Raw genomic sequence first — 26,032 nt, forward strand, 5'->3', positions numbered from 1 at the left:
AATGTGCTCTTGTCTATTCTACAAACCAATTAACTTTTCTCCACAGTGTTTATTTAAATTATGAAGTAAAAAAATAATGTCATTACTTTTTAATTTCCTCTTAGAGATATTGTGTGTGTCTATTTGGTGGTTGCAGGGAGGCGGGGGGTGAAACGTGTCAGTTTGGAAACATTTAGAGGAAAAATATCAAATGAACTTAATATTTTCTCAAAATGTCCTCATTATTGTAATTTGTTTACTAAACACCTTACCTCATTATACTTTTTAAATGCTGTGCATTATATCCACTTAAATTCTTTCTTTCCAAGGAAAGTTTCAAAAGTGATTTAAGGTGTTTTGCTATTTTCTACCACATATGAGTGTTAGAGTGTTTTACACTCTATTTATTACCAAGTAAATAATATATAATAGAGTTTGTATTCCTTGATTAAAACACTAAGAAATATTTTTAGAAGTTGATTTGTATGCAGTAGTTTCAAAAGAAATAAAAAATAGAAAGCTTAACATTCTTTAAACTGTCTACACATCAAATGAATCGGACCCTTTCTGTAGCCTTTTCTATTTGTTGTTCATTTACCTTAGATGTCAGGATTTGTATTTCTAGGTGATCCTGTTAAATGTGGAATCACATTCAGAGCTATTTTAAAGCATTTGTAAAGACTAAGATTAGTTTTAACTTTAAATAATATTTAGAAATACAGAAGAAAAAGTAAGTTTCTTGAACCTCTTCTATGGAATATTCTCTTTTGAATTGCATTTTTCTTCTTCTAAAGTAAAAGGATATATTAGCGTAATAATAATAACACATGACCAAAAAAAGCACCAATTCAATTTGTTTGCATCAGCTTCTACTTCAATCCATACAACTCCTTAATAAAACATACATACAGATCGTATGCACCATGTTTACTTACAAGTGAACAATCCCCCATTTTTATTTTATGAATCTCAAAAGACTATGCTTTCTATCATTAATCACTAAGATTCTTAGTTATACAGAATGTCAATAAGTATTTCTTGAACAACTATTATTTGAGCAGTTGCTTTTTTTATCCATATTAAGGGTATTCATCACAGATAATTTATATAATATAATAAAATATAACTAAAGAAAATGGATTATTGCTTCTACTGAAACTATTATAAGTTTACATAATAGCAGTTTAATTTTTAAAATTACATAAATAGTAATGGTTACCATTTGCTTCTCAAAAATATAAATAATATTATCATCAATATTAATAATAATACTATTGCTATTAGCTCATTTCATCTTCAAAACAACCCTATAAGTTAGGATTTCATGGATGAAAATCTTAAGCCACAGAGAAGTTAAGTCATCTGCCCAAATCAAAGCAAGTTTTTAAGTATCTCTTTTTATCATTTTGTTTACTTGCCAGAGTCAGAACCTTAATTTAAACTGGTTTAGGGAGACAAATTGGAGCTGATTGGCTTATCTGTAGGATAACATGGATGTGTGTGGTTTCTCTTTGCTGCTTGAAATTAGGTCTCTCGCCTTACTGGCATGCTATGTTTGTCGCTTCTGTGATACTGTGGCATGGGTGTGTGGCAGCAGGCTCAGCACTGGTGAGCATCTGGAAGTGTTTGTGCATGGTATGGGGCATCAGGGCCAATGTTCAGTTAGTGGAGAGTGCCCGTGGAGAACGATTTAATTTTTATTTCTCTGGAGACACTTTATGTGCAATCTGATCACTCCTTAGAAGGTCCTGGGGGTATAGGGCACCACTTGACCAACTTGATAATACACACCTTCCCTTAGCTTCCATCTGTCCTTATTTCACCCTCCTTAATTCCTAAGTTCTCAGGGACCACTTCCCAAAATCAGTTATCTGCATATCAATTCTCACTTCAGGCTCTGCTTTCAAGAGGAATCAAGATTAAAACACCCATACAGGACATACTGGGAAAATAAAACTATGGAAGCTTGGAAGCATTTTTACTAAAGTTCTATGTTCACAAAGTAAATGTTATTTGAGTTCAGACACAATTGAAGTAAATTAGGTAAACAGATTCTTGAAAATTAAGAAAATAAATATTATGCTTGACCTGATTAAAAAAAATACATAAATGTTGGCATATATGTGTACTTTACTTACCTCAAAATATAATTTCAGGGACCCCTGGGTAGTTCATATGGTTAAACATCCAACTCTTGATTCTGGCTCAGGTCATGATCTCATAGTTCATGGGATCAAGCCCAGAGTCAGGCTCTGTGCTGACAGTATGGAGCCTGCTTGGGATTCTCTCTCTCCCTCTTTCTTTGCCCCTCCCCAGTCACATGCACATATTCCCTCTCTTTCTCTCTCTCTCAAAAGAAATAAACATTTAAAAATATATATGTATAATTTCAGAGAGGTAGTAATATTTTAAAAAGTCAAATTTTTTCTTCTTTTTTTAAGAGACAAATATTTTTAATTAAAACTAAGAAACACCCACTTAAAAAAAAAAGAGAAGGGAGAAAAAAACATGAAGAGATTGTACATATAGACACTAATTAATAATCAACATAACTGTATTATTTTAAAGAAATGAATGCAAATTAAAGAAATAGAAAATCTTCATATATAAAACTAACAAAAAATTAGAAGCATACTATATAATACTCCGTGCTGGTTGGAAAATAATGAAACTGTCCTCTATTACTGTTTATGAGACAACACACTTTAACTCAGTTATTATACTTCTAAATATTATCTCAATAAGATAATGCAACACTCAGGACAAAAAGTTACCTTGCTTTGTAAAAATATTGTCCCCAACAATATATATAATAGCAGAAAAAGGGGAAACAAGCCAAACATTCACCAATGTGATGCCTTATTAGTTTTCTTACTGCTGTAATAAATTATCAAGCTATAATGGCTTAAAACAACACAAATTTATAATCTTACAGTTTTGTAGACTACTCCAAGCTTAGTAGTTGACCAATCCATGATCTTGGGATTCCATCCAATCGGATAAGCATTCTACCCCTTGCAAAGAAGTAGGAGTGGAGGAGATGCTGGAAAAGGAATATAAGCCTCTCCTTAATATATATTTATAGCATAAACCTATAAAACTGCAAACCATAAATGCAAAAATCTTCAACAAATTATTAGAAAATTAAATCCAACAATATATAAAAATAATTATACAAAGTGGGATTTACACCAAGTATACAAGTCTGGGTTAACATTAAAAAATCAGTTAATGTAATCTATTACATCAACAGACTAAAAATCAAAGGATTATACCAATAGATGCATAAAAACCATTTGACAAAATCCAACATCTATGAATGATAAGAAGTCTCAATAAACTCCTAATAGAGAGGAACTTCCTCGACTTGATAAAGAATATCTACATAAAACATACACCCAATGTCAAACTTAGTGGTGAAAATCCAAAGCTTTTCCAGTGAGATCAGAAAGAAGATAAGAATGTCAACTCTTCCCACTCCTTTCCAGTATCATCCTAGAAGTTCTAGCTAAAGCATAAGACTAGAAAGGAAATACAATGTATACATAGAGGGCAGGAAGAAATGAAAGTGTCTATGTAGAAAATCCTAAATAATTGATTTAAAAAACTCCTGGCAGTAATAAAACAATTATAGCAAGGCTGCACAACACAAGGTTAATATATGAAAGTAAATCACTTTCTTATATACCAGCAATGAACAAGTAGAATTTAAAACTAAACACAACACCACTTACATTAGCACCCAAGAAAGTTAAATACTTGGACATAAATAAAACAAGATACGTACAAATCCTATATTAGAAAAACTACATAACTCTGATGAATAAAATTAAAAAGCTGGAAAAATGGAGAAATATTCCATACTTATGGATAAGAAATTTCAGTACTGTCATAATGTCAGTTTTCCCAACTTGATCTATAGAATCAGTGCAATACAAATCAAAATCCCAACAAGTTATTTTATGGGTATCAATAAACTCATCCTAAAATTTATATGGAAAGGCAAAAGACTCAGAATGACCAAAGCAATATTGAAGGAAAAGAACACTGAGCCCTGCGTCTGGCTCTCTGTTGTCAGTGTGGAGCCCACTTCAAATCCTGTCTCCCTTTCTCTCTGGTCTTCCCCCACCCACCCTCTCAAAAATAAATAAATAAACATTAAAAAATAAAATAAAATATTTAAAAAAAGAACAAGTTGAAGGACTGATACTACCTGACGTTAAGGCTTACTGTAAGGCAACGATAATCAAGACAGTGTGATATTAATAAAAGAATAGACAAATAAATCAATGAACTGGGATAGAGAGCCTGAAAATAAATCTCTATAAATACAGCCAACTGATCTTCAACAAAGGAACAAAGGTGATACAATAGAACAAATATAAGGTCCTTAACAAATGGTGTTGGATCAACTAAACATCAACATGAAAAAAAAAAAAAAAAAGAAAAGAAAAGAAAAGAAGAATCCAGACATAGTTTTATACTCTTCAAAAAAATTAACTCAAAATGTATAGATCATAAAGCTACATGTAAATACAAAACTTTCCAACCCTCAGAAGATATCACAGAATATCTAGATGACTTTTGATATGACAATGATACTTTGGACACAACATTATGAAAGAAATAATGGATAAGCTAGACTTCATTAAAATTTTTAAAATTCTGTTATACAAGGGACAATGTCAAGAGAATAGAAGATAAGTCACAGACTAGGAGAGAATATTGTCAAAAGACACACCTAAGAAAGACTGTCATTCATAATATACAAAGAACACTTAAATTTCAACAATAAGAATACAAACAATTTGGTTAAAAGATGGGCCAAATATATTACCAAGAACCTTACCAAAGAAGATACAGAGACGGCAAATAAGCAAAGAATAAGATGTCCTACATCATATGTTATGAGGGAATTACAAATTAAAACAACAGTGACATACCACTACACACCTATTAGAAGAGCCAAAATCCAAAACAGTGAAGTATCGAATGCTGATGAAAATATGAAGCAAAAAGGACTCTCAGACACTGCTGGCATGAATGAAAAATGGCATAGCCACTTTGGAAGACAGTTTGGCAGTCTCTTACAAAGCTATACACACTAACCATATAATAGCACTCCTTGGTATTTACCCAAAGGAACTGAAAGCATGTTCATAAAAAAACATGCACACGTTTATAGCCACTCTATTTGTAACTGCCAAAACCTGAAAGCAACCAAGATGTCCATCAATAGGTGAATGGGTAAATAAACTGATACATCCAGGCAATGAATATTATTCAACACTAAAGAGAAATTAACAAACCATGAAAAGACATAGAGGAACATTATAGATCTATTAGTAAATGAAAGAAATGAATCTGAAAAGGCAACTATATGATCAATCTGTGTGATTTTGACTATATGGCATCTGGAAAAGGCAAAATCATGGAGACAATAAAAAGATCAGTGATTTCCAGGGGATGGGGTGAGGGGAGGGATACATAGGTGGAACACTAAGGATTTTAAGGGCAGCAAATATGCTCTGTATATTATCAAAGTAGATACATGTCATTATAAAATGTGTACAAACCAACAGAATGTGCAATACTGAGAGTGAACCCTAATGTAAACTAGGGATTTTGAGTGCTTATGATGTGTCAGTGTAGGTTCACTAATTGTAATAAATGTACAACTCTTATGGGAGATGTTGATAATGGGGGGGTATGTATATGTGGAATGGGGGCTTATGGGAAGTCTCTGTATGTCCTTGATTTTGCTGTGAACCTAAAAATGTTCTAAAAAAATAAAGGCTTAAAAAATACTAAAACATAAAAACTTGATTCATTCCATCTGATTCTTAAAGGAAACTGAGACAATCAGGGAAATTTCATTATGGACTGAACATTAGGAAATGTTAACAAAATGTTGTTAATATTATTATGGGTGCTAATAACATTATTTTTAAATGGCTGTTTATTATATAAATGTATGCAGGTGTTTGTGGGGTCATATATATGATATATTGCTTTAAATGACTTCAACAGAGGAAAGATATCCAAAGATATGTATATATATCAAATGTGGCCACTAGTAATTATTGTTCTGAGTAAAAAGCATAGGTAAAAATCTCTCAAATATGTATATTTGAAAAGTATTATAACAATTAAATTAAAAATAAAGTACACAGAGAGGAGAACTAGAATTAATTAGAATTAATAAGAGTGTAGGAGGTTTATCTATCCAGGATACTAAAGTACACTAACTCCAGATTAAAGCCTCCTTACTATCCTTGTGGTACTTTCAGAGGATGTTATCTTTCCTAATCCTTCAATTTAGTAAAATTATGACTCTTCAAAGACTTTCAATATTGGCAGATATACAGTACCATTTCCTTCGGCTTTTAAAAAAAAACAGATGTATTTAGATTGTCATAACTTCTAGAAGAGAAGTTGGAACTACCATTTACTAATATAAGATTGGAGATACTTAAAATTAATCAATGGGAAGGCCATTTTCAACCAACAAATACCGCGCCAAGAATGCTAATAGCACTCCCCTAAAAAACACTATTATAAAATATTCTGAAGATGAAATGATCTCAAGGCATCCTGAATAGAATTCTTAGCTACTTGAAATTCTCGGACTCAGACCTAAATAAGCATCCCCATCGGCACCATTTTTTTTTAAACTGCTATGATTTTACGACCCAGCTATTCAGTTTTTCAGAAATCCTTCAGATACTTCTACCATCATTGGCATTTTAAATTGCAGACCTTTTGCTAAAGGTCACTAGGGGAAAACCACCTCACCCAACACAGAATCCACCCAACCCAGGATCCACAAGCAGATGGACATAAACTTCTGCCTTATATTTCTATCTCCAAACTATTAGCCCACACTGCCATCCTATGGCTTAATTGGTTCCCTTATCATCTCATTTTCTGAAAATAAGATTTTTACTTTAGAATACTCTTAGGTTTACAGATAATACAGAAAGTTTCCCACATTTAGTTTCCATTTATTAAATCTTACATTAGTGTGATATTTTTGTCCCAACACTGATATAACTTATTACATGTAGTCCATACTTATTTCATATTTTCTTAGTTTTCACCTAATTTCATTTGTTATTGTTGTTGCACAGTACCATCAAGAATACCATATTACATTTAGTCATTATGTCTTAGGCTCCACTTAGTGTGACAGTTTTCAGACTCTCCTTGTTTTTGATAACCTTTTCAGTACCTTTGGGAGGTACTGTACAAAAATAGTACTAAATATCATTTTTTAAAATGGCCCTCATATGGGCTTTGTCTTTTTTTTCTCACGGTTAGGCTGGAATTATGGGTTTAGGAGAGGAAGGTCACAGAAGTAAAATGCCATTCTCATCATATCATATCAAGGATAATGGCTATCAATCTGACTAATCACTACTGATACTGATCTTGATTACTTGGATGAGGCAGTGTTTGTCAGGTTTCTTTACTGGGAATTTACTATTTTCCCATTTACTACTGCCCCATTTCTAAAGTGTATTCTGTAGAAGGAACTTTGTACAGGCTGCATTACGGAATTGGAAGTTATTCTCCACATTCTTGAGGGTATAGTATCTATGTAAATTAATTTGAATAATTCTGTATAGGTGATTTATCTATTTTCCCTATTAATGTATTCAATGACTTATTTATATAAATATGAACAAAAGATAATCATTTTATACTGTGGGCTATAATCAAATAGTACTTTATTTTACTGCTCACATTTTCCCACTGGGAACTCTTTCAGTTGGCTTCTGTGTCCCTTGGACATGTCTCATCAGTGTGTGTGTGTGTGTGTGTGTGTGTGTGTGTGTATGTGTGTGTGTGTATGTGTGTGTGTGTGTGTGTGTTAGTACTTCCTTACTTTCTTGATGCTGTAACTTTCTTACTTTCCTTACAACTCAATGTTTCATGCTCATTTTATATATTTCCTGCCCTAGTCCTAGATTCAGCCATTTCTCCAAGGAGCCTTGTTTCTGTGTTTGGAGAATGGTATTAGGAAACCAAGATCTGGGCCCAAGGTACACTTGCTACTACTGCGTGTCCTACCTTCCATGCTTCTCAGTTGACAGAGCAAGGAAATATATTTGTGTATATTAAGCTGTAAATATACACACATATCTATAAATATTTCTCTATGTAACCACCTATATCTATAGTAAGCTACGTATGCATTCATACTGCAATCTCCCACACTAATCCATTATCACATGGACAATTCTTTGCTTCTTCCCTTTGCTTATCTCTAACATTTCACTCCAAAGCTAGGAAAACTGGCTCCTATCATCTGCCATTTATTTCCTTATTTGTTCAGTTCTAGTATATACTAGATGTTTGTCTGCATCAACAGATATAATTATATGATTTTTTTATATTTAGCCTATTTGATAGATTACACTGATAGGTATTTTAATGTTGAACAATCCTTTCATCCCTGAAATAAATATCTCACTTAGTCATCATATATAATTATTTTTTGGGGCCCCTGGGTAGCTCATTCAGTTAAGCATTCGACTTCATCTCAGGTCATGATATCACAGTTTGTGGGTTCAAGCCCCACATCGGACTCTGCTGACAGCTCAGAGCCTGAAGCCTACTTTGTATTCTGTGTGACTACCTCTCTGCCCCTTTTCTGCTTACGCTCTCTCTCTGTCTCTCAAGAATGAATAAACATTAAAAAATAATTATTTTTATACATTATGGATCTTATATGCTAAGATTTTATTGAGCGTTTTTGCATCTATGATCATGAGAGGTTTTGGTCTATAGATTTCTTATAATGTCTTTGGTTTTAATATCAGGGTAATGCTGGCCTTATGGAATGAGTTAGAGGAAGGAAGTATTCCTTCTCTTTAGATTTTCTAAAAGAGATTGTACAGAGCTAGTATAATTTTTTTTTGCCAGCTATATTAAGGTATAATTGACATATGACTTTGTGGAAGTTTAAGGTGAACAATGTGATTATTTGATATATGTCATGTGAATCATTGTGAAATGATTACTAAAATAAAGTTTGTTGACACCTCTGTAACTTCATATAATTACAATTTTTTCTTTTTTTTTTCAATATATGAAATTTATTGTCAAATTGGTTTCTTTTTTTTAATTATTTAATTGTTTATTTTTTTTCATATAAGTATTTTTTTATTTATTTTTTAATATATGAAATTTACTGTCAAATTGGTTTCCATACAACACCCAGTGCTCATCCCAAAAGGTGCCCTCCTCAATACCCATCACCCACCCTCCCCTCCCTGCCACCCCCTATCAACCCTCAGTTTGTTCTCAGTTTTTAAGAGTCTCTTACACTTTGGCTTTCTCTCTCTCTAACCTCTTTTTTTTTCCTTCCCCTCCCCCATGGGTTTCTGTTAAGTTTCTCAGGATCCACATAAGAGTGAAAACATATGGTATCTGTCTTTCTCTGTATGGCTTATTTCACTTAGCATCACACTCTCCAGTTCCATCCACGTTGCTACAAAAGGCCATATTTCATTCTTTCTCATTGCCACGTAGTACTCTATTGTGTATATAAACCACAATTTCTTTATCCATTCATCAGTTGATGGACATTTAGGCTCTTTCCATAATTTGGCTATTGTTGAGAGTGCTGCTATAAACATTGGGGTACAAGTGCCCCTATGCCTCAGTACTCCTGAATCCCTTGGGTAAATTCCTAGCAGTGCTATTGCTGGGTCATAGGGTAGGTCTATTTTTAATTTTTTGAGGAACCTCCACACTGTTTTCCAGAGTGGCTGCACCAATTTGCATTCCCACCTACAGTGCAAGAGGGTTCCCATTTCTCCACATCCTCTCCAGCATCTATAGTCTCCTGATTTGTTCATTTTGTCCACTCTTGCTGGCGGGAGGTGATATCTGAGTGTGGTTTTGATTTGTATTTCCCTGATGAGGAGCGACATTGAACATCTTTTCATGTGCCTGGTGGCCATCTGGATGTCTTCTTTAGAGAAGTGTCTATTCATGTTTTCTGCCCATTTCTTCACTGGGTTATTTGTTTTTTGGGTTTGGAGTTTGGTGAGCTCTTTATAGATTTTGGAGACTAGCCCTTTGTCTGCTATGTCATTTGCAAATATCTTTTCCCATTCCGTTGGTGGCCTTTTAGTTTTGTTGGTTGTTTCCTTTGCTGTGCAGAAGCTTTTTATCTTCATAAGGTCCCAGTAGTTCATTTTTGCTTTCAATTCCCTTGCTTTTGGGGATGTGTCAAGTAAGAAATTACTACGGCTGAGGTCAGAGAGGTCTTTTCCTGCTTTCTCCTCTAGGGTTTTGATGGTTTCCTGTCTCACATTCAGGTCCTTTATCCATTCTGAGTTTATTTTTGTGAATGATGTGAGAAAGTGGTCTAGTTTCAATCTTCTGCATGTTGCTGTCCAGTTCTCCCAGCACCATTGGTTAAAGAGACCGTCTTTTTTCCATTGGATGTTCTTTCCTGCTTTGTCACAGATTAGTTGGCCATACATTTCTGGGTCTAGTTCTGGGGTTTCTATTCTATTCCACTGGTCTATGTGTCTGTTTTTGTGCCAATACCATGCTGTCTTGATGATTACAGCTTTGTAGTAAAGACTAAAGTCTGGGATTGTGATGCCTCCTGCTTTGGTCTTCTTCAAAATTACTTTGGCTATTTGGGGACTTTTGTGGTTCCATATGAATTTTAGGGTTGCTTGTTCTAGTTTCGAGAAGAATGCTGGTGCAATTTTGATTGGGATTGCATTGACTGTGTAGATAGCTTTGGGTAGTATTGACATTTTGACAATATTTATTCTTCCAATCCATGAGCACAGAATGTTTTTCCATTTCTTTGTATCTTCTTCAATTCCTTCATAAGCTTTCTATAGTTTTCAGCATACAGATCTTTTACATCTTTGGTTAGATTTATTCCTAGGTATTTTATGCTTCTTGGTGCAATTGTGAATGGGATCAGTTTCTTTATTTGTCTTTCTGTTGCTTCATTGTTAGTGTATAAGAATGCAACTGATTTCTGTACATTGATTTTGTATCCTGCAACTTTGCTGAATTCATGTATCAGTTCTAGCAGACTTTTGGTTGAGTCTATCAGATTTTCCACGTATAATATCATGTTAATTACAATTTTTGTATTAAAAACATTTAGGATCTAGTTTCTTAGAAACTTTCAAGTATATAATATAGTATTGTTACCTGTAGTCAGCATGCTGTAGATTAAATCTAAAACTTATTCATCTTATAATTGGAAGTTTGTACCTTTTAACCAATATATCTCTATTTCCTCTACCGAATAGCCTCTGGCAACCACATTCCACTCTGCTTCTATGAGTGCAGTTTTTTTTTTTTTTTGATGGCATACATAAATGAGATCATATGGCATTTGCCTTCCTATGTCTTATTTATTTCACTTAGCATAATGGCCTCTAACCCACCCATGTTGTTGGAAATGGAAGGATTTGCCTTTTTTTTATGGTGGAATATTTTATTGCATTTATCTACCACATTTTCTTTATCCATTCATCTATCAATGGACATTTAGGTCATTTCCATGTGTTGGCTGTTGTGAATATGATGCTATGAACAAGGGGGTGCAAGTATCTTTTTGAGATAGCAATTTAAGTTCCTTCATATATATCCAGAAGTGGAAATGCTGTATCATATTATGGCTTTATTTTTAATTTTTTGAGGAACCTGTATACTGTTTTCCATAATAACTGCACCAATTTGCATTTCTACCAATAGTGCACAAGGGTTCCCTTTCCTTAAAATCTTGCCAACACTTGTTATCTCTTGTCTTTTTGATAACAGCCATTCTAACAAATGTGAAGTGATATCTTATTGTGGTTTTACTTGAATTTTCCTGTTGTTTAGAAACGTTGAGCATTGTTTCATGTACCTATTGGTCATTTGTATATCTTTTTTTGGGAAAAATGTCTATTCAGGTCTTCTGCCCTTTTTACTTAGATCATTTTTTGTTTGTTTGTTATTGCATTGTACGAGTGCAAGGTTGATTCAACATATTCATGTCAATAAATGTGATACACCATGCTAATAAAATGAAAGATAAAAATCATATGATCGTTTCAATAAATGCAGAAAAAGCATTTGAGAAAAATTTACATCCTTTCATGATAAAATCCTCAATAATTGGATATAGACGGAATAATGAAGGCCATATATGACAAGTGCACAGCTAACATAAACAACAGTGGAAGGTTGACAGTTTTTATTCTTGAGTCCCAATCCCTTTTTCAGAGTTTGGACTCGAACCAAGTTTCAGTTCAAAACCCATGGACTGAAGATGTGACCAGATCCCTAGGAGGAAGGACCCCACAACATATAATCAAGTATATATTACAACGATTCTCCCAGTCTTTCACTGTAGGTACCTAGAATCATTAATTCAGGTGACTGACACTAAGGAAAGGGGGCTACTTAGAGAGCAACTGGACACAAGGTCTGAACTGGCAATGATATATGCTTAGCCAGAGGATTATCACGCTCCCCTTATTCTTCCACAGATAGAATGGGGGCTTATAGAATGGGGGCTTATACAGAATTCAGTATAAAGTCTCATTTCCATACTCAATCTACATGGTCTACAGACCTATCAGGTATTCCTTTCCCTGGTACCTGAGTAGATAATTTGGATCAACAACCTGGCAATTGGCAGAAACTTGGGGTGTGTGGTAAGAGCTATTATAATGCAGAAAACTAAGTAGAAGCCTCTGCAATCCCGCTCCTCACTCCCTGACCCTGCGTTGGAAAATATAGTAAATCAAAAACAATATATCCCAGGAAATGACAGAGATTAGTGCCTCCTTTAAAAATCTAAAGGAAGCATGTATGGAAGCCCCATTATACCTCCTTTAAATTTGCCAGTCTGGTCCCTGTAAAAACCAGATGGAACCTGGAGAATTACTGTAAACTATAGCAAGCTTAACCAAGTATCAGTTCTGACTTTAGCTGCTCTGCCAGATGTTGTATCCTTGTTAGAGCAGTTTAATAAGGTCTCTGATACATGGTACACTGCCATTGATTTGGCATGAATTCTTTTTTATTCTGATCGGAGAAGAGGATCAGAAATAGTTTACATTCACATGGAAGTAACAATATTTATTTACAGTTTTACCCATGGCTCTGTTAGCTTGCCCTCATATCCAAAGATATGTAGACTGGACAACACACTGACCCATTATATTGATGGCATCATGCTGTTTGGAAGTATGAGAAAAAATTAGCTAGTATATCAGCAATCTTAATAAGGTATTCTTTAAAAAAATTTTCATATTTTGACACTTTATTGAATTTAAGAGTCCAGTTATCAGGGGTGTGACGGGATATCTGTCCCACAGTAAAACACAAACTAGTGCATTTAGCATTCTCTGCCACAAATACGGAAGCTCAGTGCTTTATAGGTATTTTTGGGTTCTGGAGGCAACACGTTCACCACGTATAGTATAGCCTTGGCCCAAACACTGTGTGATATGTTAGACTGCCAATGTCATGACCACTAGAAAGCACTTTCCAAGTAATAGGCACTGAACACTAACTAGGCAAAATGACTAACCTAGTTGGCATTAGCCAGCCTTCCTCATTGGTCATGCTGAAATTTGCACAATGGGCTCATGAATGCCTAGCTAATTATTGTTACTATTGAATACCTCACATGCCAGCAATGGAAACCAGTGCCAAGCCAATAAAATGGTAATAATCTTGAGGAAACAAAAAACAGACAATGAGATACAAGTCAAATACATTGGTCTCCTTTCTTATCTATAAAGACAATCAGTTTTTTCTTACAGGCATAGACACCTATTCTGGGTATGAGTTTGTTTTTCTTGCTTTTGGAACCTCAGTCAACATGACTCTTTAGGTCTTAAAGAATTGCCTGGTTCACAGGTGTAGAATTTCACAAAATATAACATTTACAAAGGGGACTCACTTCACAGTGAAGGAGTTGAGGGAATGACACTACAACCATGGGCCAAACTGGTCATGTCAAGCACAGTACTATCCAGGAGCTGCAGAACAAAATGGCAGCCTGCTGAGAGCACAGCAAAAGTTTCCCCTTGGAAGCAGACACATCACTGCAAGGATTGGGAGCCATACTTCAGGATTATGTATGTGCATTAAATCAGAGACCTCTATGTCCCAATAAGAAGAATACATAGTGCTGTGGTATCTAAGAGTGGAAGCAGGAGTGGCTCAATTTACCATCATTTCCAATAATCTGTTGAGGTACTTGTCCTTGCAAATCTTGGTTCTGCAGAATTAGAGGTCCTAGCTCCCAGGAGGGTATACTCCTGTCAGGGCACAGCAAGAGCCCCATTGAACTTCAGATGAAAAAAGGTTTACTATCTTGACAGGATGAATGATCTTGGTTAACGGAATGAGATGAGGAAGCTTTTATATAATTACATAATGTAATAAAACTGGAATTCAAGTGATCAACTTGAGTAACTTTTTGGATTTGCTTGACAATTTTACATTTATGTAACTGTGAATAAATATGTGCAGCAGCTTGGTCTGAGAAATTGTGATTACTATGTGGCCAGATCCCTGAGGAATGATTACCACACATTCTGACCCCTGAGGAATGAAGATTTGGGTTTGCCACCAGGGAGACCTCTATTCCCTGACAAAGTGATAGAAAAGGTTAAGAGGAATATAGAATAGGCAGAGGAGAATGGGGAGTCTAATACCAGTTACAGTCATGAGACCAAATGCAGTGATGGCGGGTGTGGTTCATTCCACTTATGTCTTTCTTGAAGATTCCCTTCCAAAAGAAAGATCCATGAAAATGAAGGAGTTGTTTCCCCAAAACACATAAAACTGTGGATCTTTGTGGAGCAAGGGAAGGACCCTGATGGCCATGGACACACACTGCTCAGGTCTTATTTAAGAGAACCAGCTACAGGAAACATTTTTATGACAGTTTCTATCTGCCTCCCTTTTGGCCCACCATAGGGCTTATAATGAGGCTACACCTCCCCCACGCTACCTCTAGCCAATTATGAAGGATGGTAGGGGGTATTAGAGTTGGCTAATTCCTGCCCAACATGGAACTCCTCCAGTGGCTAACCTTTGTTTGGATGTTCCCCACTACCATAGCTAACTTTCTCAGAATGTTATTGTTGACTCAAGATTTCTCACATCCAATCTTTTTTCCTTTTCTTTCATAAGTTCCTTAACTGTGTTATTAAGGCAATCCCTACCTTCTTGATCCTTCCCCATTTTCTGTATAGATATTCCCCCAATATATCTTATCTCTTACATATCTAATGTCATCTTGGTGTGTGCTTCCTGCAGGGCCTCCACGGACACAGTTACAAAATGAATATTCTTACAAAATACATAAAAATACACAAAGTGAAAGAAAAAAATGCAGATTCTTTTAAGAGCTCAAGTACAGAGCAAACTAAAATAAAATAAATTAAAACTACCTTGAAGTTTGCATATTGCTGGTATTATCTTCCCAGGAAAGTGATTAGGCATTCTTAGAGAAAATAAGGACAAGTGTTAGATCAGACAAAACTGCTATCAAATCCCTTCTGATTCTTCCAATTACAAACTGTGTAATTTCAGAGTCTGTGCTTCCTGAATATAAAACTAAAAATCATAATAGTTATCACATTGAATATTTGCTGGAAATACCAGCAGTGCCATAATAGTGATTTAAGGTAGGGGCGCCTGGGTGGCTCAGTCGGTTGAGCACCGACTTCGGCTCAGGTCATGATCTCGCGGTCTGTGAGTTTGAGGCCCGCATCGGGCCCCTGTGCTGACAGCTCAGAGCCCGGAGCCTGTTTCAGATTCTGTGTCTCCCTCTCTCTGACCCTCCCCCATTCATGCTCTGTCTCTCTCTGTCTCAAAAATAAATATACGTTAAAAAAAAAAATAGTGATTTAAGGTAAGCAGCAATGTGAAAAAAGTTGTTAAAGACTTTTTTAAATGTTTCCTTAACAAGACTATGAGGAATTTAATATGACAAAACTACAAGTTTAATCACAATACCTGAATAGGGTTAAACATTACAGACATAGTTAAAATTAAAGATGCCAGCTTAAAAAATGACAGATTAAATATGGCCATAATTTATTTGGCACTCTTTCCATTGAGAGGTAAAATTTATTTTCTCTTCCCATGGATCTGGGCTGGCCTATCATTGTTTTGGTCAATAATGCATGGTAGAAGTGCCACTGCCAGTTCTGAGCATAACTGTAAGCGTATCAGTAGTTTATAGTTTGGTCTATTAGAGGCCACCATAGAAGAAGCATGAATACCCTAAGACTATTATCTGTGAAGAGTTATTTTGAGGGAAAGACAAGAAGCACTGAGACGCCAGATATATAAGTGAAAAGGTCATTTTAAAAGTGCATCCTCCAACTCCAACTGTCCCAGATGACATCACATGGATTGGAATCTAACCACCCAGCTGAGCCTTTCCCATTTCTAGTACGATAAAATCATGAGAAAAATAGAATGTTTGTTTTACTTTTTTTAAGTTGATTTATTTATTTTGAGAGAGAGAGAGAGAGAAGGAGAGAGGAGCAGAGAGAGGGAGAGACAGAATTCCAAGCAGGCTCCACCCTGCTAGCGCAGAGCCTGACGTGGGGCTCGAACACATGAGCCACGAGATCATGACCTGAGTTGAGATCAAGAGTCGGACTCTTAACCAACTGAGTCACCCGGGTGCCCCTAGAACATTTATTTTAAACCATTAAAGTTTGTGGTAGTTAATTGTATAGCAAGAGACGACTGAAACATTTAATATTTTCTAATCAAAACTGAAAAATAAAGGGAGATTTGAGAATTGTAGAGTGAATTTTAAAAGTTATTACTGTTGAAGGGTGATTCCTTAGACTTTATTTTTGACACCAAGGAAAATAGCATAAATTTTCACAATACCTGATAGTATATAAGTCAGACTAAAGTGAATTTAAACTTCAGCTTTGCCACATGTTGACTGACTGTACGTTAAAAAAATTTCCAAGGCACATCTTGCTTATTAGTGAAATGGAGATATTAATAACTTCTAAGGTTATTGTGAAAGTTTAATGGTAAAATGTGTACACTTGGGTGCATTTTCTTGCATACAGCTTATTAGATGTCTCCATTAGCAACTATAGCTTACTTAATATTTTACCTCATTTATTTTGGAAATCCCTATTTGAGCTCAGAACCACAATTTCTACTTCATTCTGTACCCAATCTGTATTCAGAATCATTCTGCATCTTTCCTGAGATATTAAATAGGTAGCTAATGTATTCTATTGATAATATGTATCAGATAGATGATTGCCCAAGTCCAAAGGTAGAAAAAAATAATTTCTAATGATTGCCCTTACAAGTCAACAATGGAGACCTGAGAGATAGTGATGATTTATAAAACTGAAGAAAACAATGGCTTCCTTTAGAAAAGATGCATTGTTCTCCCCCCCACCCCCCGAAACCAGTTTTTAGTCGCTATACCAACGACCTATATCAGGAAGGAATTCACTGCTTTTCAGATTTTGGTACCATTCAAAAGTAAAATTCTATCAAATATTTTCTGAGAAATCTGTCATGACTGCCTCTATCTGATAGAGTCCAGCAGAACATAAATGTGTTCTTGGAGTGGTAATTAGAGAAAGTATAATGGATGGATTGCTTATAGGGTTTGAGATGGGGTCAAGGGACTCACCAAGACTGGTAAAGCACCCAGAGACTAGCAGCTAGAAGCTACTCCCTTGCCAAGAGCTAAAGGGGGAGGGAGATTGAGAAGAGTATTCCCATTCCTCTAGCTGCTCCCAGAAATTTCTTTGGCCAAACCTAAACTGAAACAGAGAGCTAGAGGGGCCAGATGATGCAAGATAGTACGTATCATCAACTTCCTGAGGCACAGATCAGAGCAGAAAAGAGCAAATAATGTACTTCAAGGCCCAGGAAGAGAAAAACGAGAGCATTACCTGACTGTTGATTTCAATAGCATGTGTTTGCTTGGCTGCTCTGAATGACACAGAGCTTGGCCTGATGTTGAATACCTGTCAGACATGCTTGCCCTATTTGTATTCTATTGCCTTTTTTAAGTCAGCATTCACCAAAGACAGGGTAAAAGAAAGTCAAAATATGTAGATCTTAGAGACAACAATTCAAATAAAAGCTCATGAGTAATCTGAAAAATGCAAACTAAGCTTACAATGTGAGATCATATGCATGGGTCAGATCAGCAAAATTATCAAGTTTTATATTAACATGGATTGGTGTGCACATGGTTCCCAGGAACTCTCCTAACACTTTCTGTGGGAGTGTACATTTTTTTACATTAAAGACATTAAAAGAAATTTCATCCATCACAGCAGCCCCTTCCAGTACTATGGGAGTTGACACAATTGGATGGCCTGTATAGATCTAAAGGTCCTTCAGCTCTCATGCCACAGTGCAGCAATCCTTGCTCTTTCAGGAAACTGTGATCTGTAAGCTCTGAACTTCCGAGAGAGGCAGGTCCTCTCCTCTACAGCTCATTCCATAGTCGTAGACCTCCTGGCACCAGAAAATCACTCTTCCACCTGCACTCTCATCTGAAGCTCAAGAAAAAATTTTACATTCAAACAATCCCTCAGGCCCTGCAAGAAGGTTCCCTGAGCAATTGTAATTTCCGAGAGGAAAGAGAGAGTTATCAACATGGGCTCCTGCCATTTATCCAGAACACACTTTGCTGTGATAAAGACTTATTTTGTAGTGGAGGGATTTTTAGGGGTTTGTTGTTCTTATCGTTGTCTTTGCACTTTTCTGTATGCATAAATATTTTAGAATAAGTAGATATCATTTTTTTTTATTTTTTAAAAAAAATTTAAAACTTTATCTATTTATTTTGAGAGAGAGAGAAAGCATGAGTCAGGGAGAGGCACAGAGGGAGGGAGAAAGAGAGAATCCCAAGCAGACTCTGTACTGTCACCACAGGGCATGATGCAGGGCTTGAATTCAAGAACCTTGAGATCATGACCTGAGCTGAAGCTGGATGTTTAGCCAACTGAGCCACCCAGGTGCCCCTCGTAGATATCATTTTGAAGCATACAAACTGAATAAAACTAACAAAAACAAACACAGTGCTTATTCCTAATGTAACTTAAAATTTCACAAATAAACCAAAATTCTTTCTTGGAGATGGAAGATCACTGACAAGACAAAGTTAAAAACAATTAGTTTGCAAACTGTCCTCATTTCCAAAGATATAAATAATTGGTAAATAATTATCATTCTCATGTTATAGAAAAATATATGGAAATATGAGTTGGGATGTAAATGATCCCACTCATGAGAAGTGAAATGTCAACACATCAACTTTTATTTTCATATTACAATTAAAAAAAAAAGTAAAGCTCATTTGTACAAATTAACTCAGAAGAAAAATAGCTACTAAAGAAAGTTCTCTTAAATAAAATCCTTAACTCTTCGAGGCTTTAGTATACATACTTTAATGTTTGTATTACTGACTTTTATCTTTGATATAATCAAATGACATTTTTTCTCAATAAATAACATTGCTGATTATTTTATAAACCTATGACATGGAAGGGTGCTTGGGTGGCTCAGTTGGTTAAGCATCTGACTTCGGCTCAGGTCATGATCTCACGGCTCATGAGTTCAGGCCCCGCATCGGGCTCTGTGCTGGCAGCTCTGAGCCTGGAGCCTGCTTAGGATTCTGTGTCTCCCTCTCTCTCTCTCAGCCCCTCCCCTCCTCACACTCTGTCTCTCAAAAATAAATAAAACATTTAAAAAATAATAAAAAAATAAACCTATGACATGGACACTGCTTATGAAAAAAATATAAATATTCTTCTTTTCAAGAATCAAGCATACAAAACTTAGAATATGAATGAGTAGCCAATGAGCATGTGACTTTAGTCCATTAGACTGGTTTAAACCACAGTCTTAGGTAAATGGCCTCTTTATGTACCACCTAAAAATGAAAATTTTCAGAATATGCATTGCTCACATTATGTCTGTGAAAACTATCATGATAATGGTTTTCATCAACTCTATATGGTTTTCAAGAAAATGAACACTGTATGCTCAAATGCACAGTGGTACTCACATTGTGAATGAGAACAAGAATTTATCTGAAGTACTTACTGAAAAATGGGGATTCCTGCACTTTATGCCCGGAATTCTGATTCAGGGAAGAGTTAGAAATCTATATGCCATAGAATGAGTGAATGGAAGGTCATTCTAGTAGAAGAGGCTTATGAAGGTAAGCTTATACAGAAGGTAATAGAGCAATATTTTCTATTTTCTTACAAACACAAACAAGTTCTAAAAACATATACATAGCATATATATGTATATATATAGCATATATATGTATTTATGTTTCTTAATAGATATATTATATCCAGTTCCTATTTCCTTTATCATTTTTCCATGAAAGTCACTCAGTTTTCTAATTCATACTATGAAATTAAAACAATACTGCTTGCACAGTGGAACACTTAGAACCTTCTAATTCTGCCCTGTTTCTATTTATATTGAACTGAGGAGAAGGTAAATTGACTTTCCATTCTGTGGTTTCAAGCCTCCTAGAGAAGGCTTTGAACTAGATTGCTCATGAGGAGGTTTAAGGGAGAACACAGGGAGTTTAATATTGAAATTTCATTACATGTACAACATGAGGCTCAATGGATACTACTTAATGATAGAATGAGTGAGTCAGGATGAGTTGTTTCTGTTCTAAATCTTGACAATGTCATACTTTTCTGCTATATCCATGGCATAAAGCAGTGTTTTCTAGCAAGCTTTTTACACACAGATAACTAGTTTTAATCCCACTTCTCTAATTCAAACACTAAAGCTAAAACATGATGATACATTATTTTAAAAAATCACCCAAGTGGTTCTAATGTGAATATAAGGAAGTGTTGGTCTATAATCATATTTTATTTACAAATTTTCAAGTGAACCATTAGTAAGTCATACTGTAAAGATCTAGGCAAGAGATACAGAAATTTAGGAATCATTAGCATGAAAATAATGACTGATAATTTTTTAGGCAATGATCCAATTAAAGTTATATACACTTTCTCTAAAATAAAAATAAAATAAATGAATAAATAACTCTATAAATAAATTTAATTAATCCATTAAATAATTAATTTAAAAAAGGAGTGCCTGGCTGGCTCAGCTGGTTGCATGTCCTACTCTTTTGATTTTGGCTGAGGTCATGACCCAAGGGTTGTGGGATCTAGCCTTGCATCAGGCTCTGCACTGAGTGTGGAGCCTGCGTGAGATTTTCCCTCTGTCCCTCTTCCCCACTCACACAGTCTCTCTCTCTAAAATGTAAATAAATAAATTAATTAATTAATTAATTAAAGTTATATACACTTCCCTTGAAGTTGTTCACATTATTTGGCGTACGGGGTTACCAACAGTGTTTATAATATATATAATCTAAGGACTTGAAGAATTGCAAGCACATTTATGTACATGGTAAACGCCATGGATTCTAGGTTAATAACACCAAGGTATAGCAGAATACCTAAAACCATGCCCTTCAGACAATCCTTTTTAAATCTTTATTTTCACACTCAGATTTTTGATGATGTTTAGATAAAAAGTATGAAATTGTAAATTTTGGCAAGAAACATGAGAATAGACACTCTGTACTTCCAAAATCTCTGTGAAGAGATTATTATTTAAAAAACAAGACACCAAATTAAGACTCAGGTATAGATATTTAACAATACTACTTCTGCCTACAGATGTCCTTCAGGCAGATCCTAAAAGTTACTATAATATAATTCTGGGTTTACATAACTCATACAGCAGATCTTGCTTTTCAAAGTAGGTGCTACCAATGGCCAAACTACCAATACAAATGTCTCTAAAGTAAATACTCATAGCTAAGTAAATTTTATTAAATTTAAAGGGCATAAAAACATATTATCTTTGTTGTAAACTTAATGTGGTTTTAAAACACAAGTGAATTAAAATAATAGGCATAAAATGTAGCAATGGCCTTTGCAAATTGCAAAGATAGTAACTGGAATTGCTCTAGTTTACCAAATATGGTCAAAAAGAGATTGCAAATGTTATCTGCAGGTATGCATATTAGTTGTAAAAGCATGAACTTTTAGTAACCATTAAGAAGATTCCTTGTCCCCTTGGAAGTAATTCTGAATCTCACTTGTAGTATTTACCCCTTATTTAGAAGCACAGCTAAGACGGAATATAATTTTACTAAAATCTCAATTATTTTTTTTAACATTTCTACATGCATTTATTGACAAACAACCATGTAATATATAGGAGGATATTCAATGCAATCTAATAAACATTTATTAGGATTTGAAAGTGCCAATTTATTTAATGTTCCTGAGGAGGAGAAAGCCTTGTTTTTCTTCTTCAATAAATAATTTCTATTTTTTTAGATATGCCTGAATAAAAGCAATCTAGCACATGCTTTTGGCCATTGCTAGATATTATATATATGCATTACATAAACTCATTAAGAGGATGTTAAACATGAAACTGAGTAGCAAACAATTGTTACATAAATGCTTTGGATTTTCGGTCTAGATTAATGAAAGCAATTTTACAATAAATTAGAAATTAGGCTCTTTGGTACCATATCATTGCTATCAATCACAAGCCATATTGTCATTAATAAATATACATTATTCTGAATATTAATTTCCTATTGTTATAAAATGGCAGGCCAGCACAATGGCCAGACTTTTACTCTTATAAAATTCCATGATGTGACAGAAAATTGGTCTCAAAAGCAATGGAATTATTAAAGGAATAGAACAATTTCAGCAATGTTTTTTTTTTTTAAATTATAAGTACATATAGCAAATTTATTGAAAGCATTGTGAAAACTCTCATATTTATACTTTATTTGTAAATAACATAACCAAAAATAAAAGTAACTTTGAGGATATTTACATGTATGTATATCAACTGAAAATGGATTAAAAACTTAAGCATAAGACCTGAAACTGTAAACAATGGTCTTGGCAATGAACTTTTGGATATAACACCAAAAGCATAGGCAAAACAAGTGAAATAAGTGGATTATATTAAACTAAAAAGCTTCTGCACAGTAAGGGAAATAATATGAAAAGAAAACCTATGAAACCAAAGAAAATATTTGTAAACCATATATCTGATAAGGAGTTAATATTTAAAATGTATAAGGATCTCCTACAACTCAATAGCAAAACACCAAATAACCCAGTAAAAATGAAAAAGGACATGAACAAGCATTTCTCCAAAGAAGACATACAAATGTCAAGTAGGTTTATAAGGAAAGGCTCCATATCACTAATCATCAGGGAAATGCAAATCAAAAATAAGAAGACATTATCTCCCCTCTGTTAGAATGGCTATTATTAAAAAAAACACACATGCAAAAGATAAGAAGTGTTAGTGACAATGTGGAGAAAAAGGAAATCTGTACACTATATGGGAATGTAAATTGGTACAGCCATCATAACAAACAACTACCATATGACCCAAATCCCACTTCTGGGTATATACCCAAAAGAATTGAAATCAGGATCTTGGAGAGATACCTGTGCTTCTGTGTTCATTGTAGGATCACTCACAATAGCCAAGATCTGGAAGCACCCTAAATATATACTGATGGATGAATGGATAAATAAAATGTAGTATATACATATAAATACAATATTATTCAGCCTTAAAAGAAAAAAAAAAGAAGCAAATACTGCCACTTAAAAAAACATAGATGGACCTGCAGAACATAAGTGAAGTAAGTCAGAGAAAGAAAAATACTTTTTGATTTCATTTATATGTTAATCTACATAGCAAACTCACAGAAGCAGAGAGTGGAATGTTGGTTGTCAAACGCTAGTGAAGAAGGGGGAAATGGGGAGGTAATAGTCAAAGAGTACAAAGTTTCAGTTAGGTAAGCTAAATAAATTCTGGAAATCTACTCTATCACCTAGTGTCTATAGCTAACAAGTCCTGCATACCTAACTTTTTTTTTTTTTTTTTTTTTTTTTTTTTTGCTGAGAGTGTAGATCTTAGGGGCCCCTGGGTGGCTCAGTCGGTCAAGTGACCAACTTTTGATTTTGGCTCAGGTCATGATCTCATGATTTGTCAAATCTAGCCCCAAGTAGGGCTCTGTACTGACAGCGTGGAGTCTGCTTGAGATTCTCTCTCTCCTTTGCCTCTTTCTTTTTCTCTCTCTCTGTCTCAAAATAAATAAATAAACCTTTAAAAAAAAGAGTATAGATTGTATATTAAGTGTTCTTAACACACAGAAGAATAGCAATAATTATATTAAAAAGGAAGGAGGAAACTTTGGGAGAGGTAATGGATATGTCTATGGCCTTCAGGATGGTGATGTTTTCACAGGTGCATATTTATTCCCAAACTCACTGAGTTGTATACATTAAATATGTGGAGCTTTTTACATGTCAATTATAATTCAATAAAATTATTTGAAAAGCTGAAAGTGTGAAAAACAGAAGAAAATTTAATATTATTTACAAGTAATATTGTATAATTATATGCAATACAGCTATTGTGTAAACATAATAAACTCTTCAAATTAAAAGTGAATGGATATATATTAACTATATGCAAGTTAAATACAGACACAAAAAATATAATGGAAAAAAATGCCACGTATTACAAATAGAAAAAAATAGCAAAATACTAAAATGACAACTAAATATAAAGAAAATTAAAATTTATACTGCCTCCATGAAAAAAATGACAACTTCAATATTGATGTATGGGGTTAAATAACATTCCTCCAAAATTCATGTCGCCCTAGAACCCCAGAATGTGACCTTATTTTGGAAAAGAGTCTTTGAAGATATAATTAGCTAAGATGAAGTCATAGTGGGTAGGGAAAACCCTAAGTTCAACAACTGCTATCTGTATAAGAAAGCTATTTGAGGGTGTACAGAGGAAAAGAAGTCCCTGTGATGGCAGAGATAGAGAAGATTGGAATGATGCTGCTACAAGACCAGGAATAGCAAGGTCAACCTGGAGCCAATAGAAATTTGAAAGTAGCAAGCAAAGATTCTCCTCTAGAGACTTTAGAGGGCATATAGACCTACAGACACTTTAATTTTGGACTTCTACCATCCAAATGTGTGAGAAAATTAAATTTCTGTCATTTTAAGCCACCCAGTTGGCAATTATATATTATGGCAGCCCTAGGAAACCAATACAATTGAAAATATAGGAAAATATTTTTAAATATCCAACAGCTCCTCTTTCTTGCAATAGCTATCGATATGTCAGTGTTACATGACTAAATATATGCCTTCAGTCATACAAATGTTGATTATGAAATGTTTGAGAAAACATTATCATGTCAAGAACTTAAAACAATTACTATCAATGTATTCTTTTCATGTGATGTCATTTATACCTGTCTTTGAATACACTGCATTAGCCATGGTTATAGAACAAGTGCTTATTGGATGACAGAGGGTTGGTTCTGTTTCCCCCTCTATTACAGCCTCCAAGCCTAATCACAAAACATTTTGACTGATAGAATTATTTTAACTTTGTGGGCGTTAGGAAAAAAAAAGTAATAATTGCTCCTAGGGGAGCAATCTCTATTTGAAGACTTTCTTAAATATTCTTTTTTTTTCTTTGTTTTCTTTTTTTTTTTCTTAAATATTCTTTTATTAACTCAATCAGTGCAACGTTGCCAACCCATTACCAAAAATGGAAACATGACTCTTATTCATTGACTACCAAGGCCAAAAGTAAAGCTTACTAGGCTGGGAGGGGAGCACATGCTAAGTTCTGAATTGTGCTTGTACTTACAACTTCAAGGTATAAGCACAGTAGAATTCTCAGAATTCTAGCCTTCTAGCTGCTTTTAACAAAAGACCTATGCACGATATTGGTTAAATGCAAATCAATGGGGAAAAATAAACCATTTTGCTTATTTAAATACATTCCAAACATAACCGACCTCCAACTTTAGAATTTATCCAGGCATAACTCTTCCCTCAGCTCTGGGCATAGACAGAAATCAAACACAGCTGTTTTTGATGACCAGAAGTATTGTGACTGAGCT

Source organism: Panthera uncia, chromosome A2 (genome assembly GCF_023721935.1).
Source record: "Panthera uncia isolate 11264 chromosome A2, Puncia_PCG_1.0, whole genome shotgun sequence".
NCBI lineage: Eukaryota > Metazoa > Chordata > Mammalia > Carnivora > Felidae > Panthera > Panthera uncia.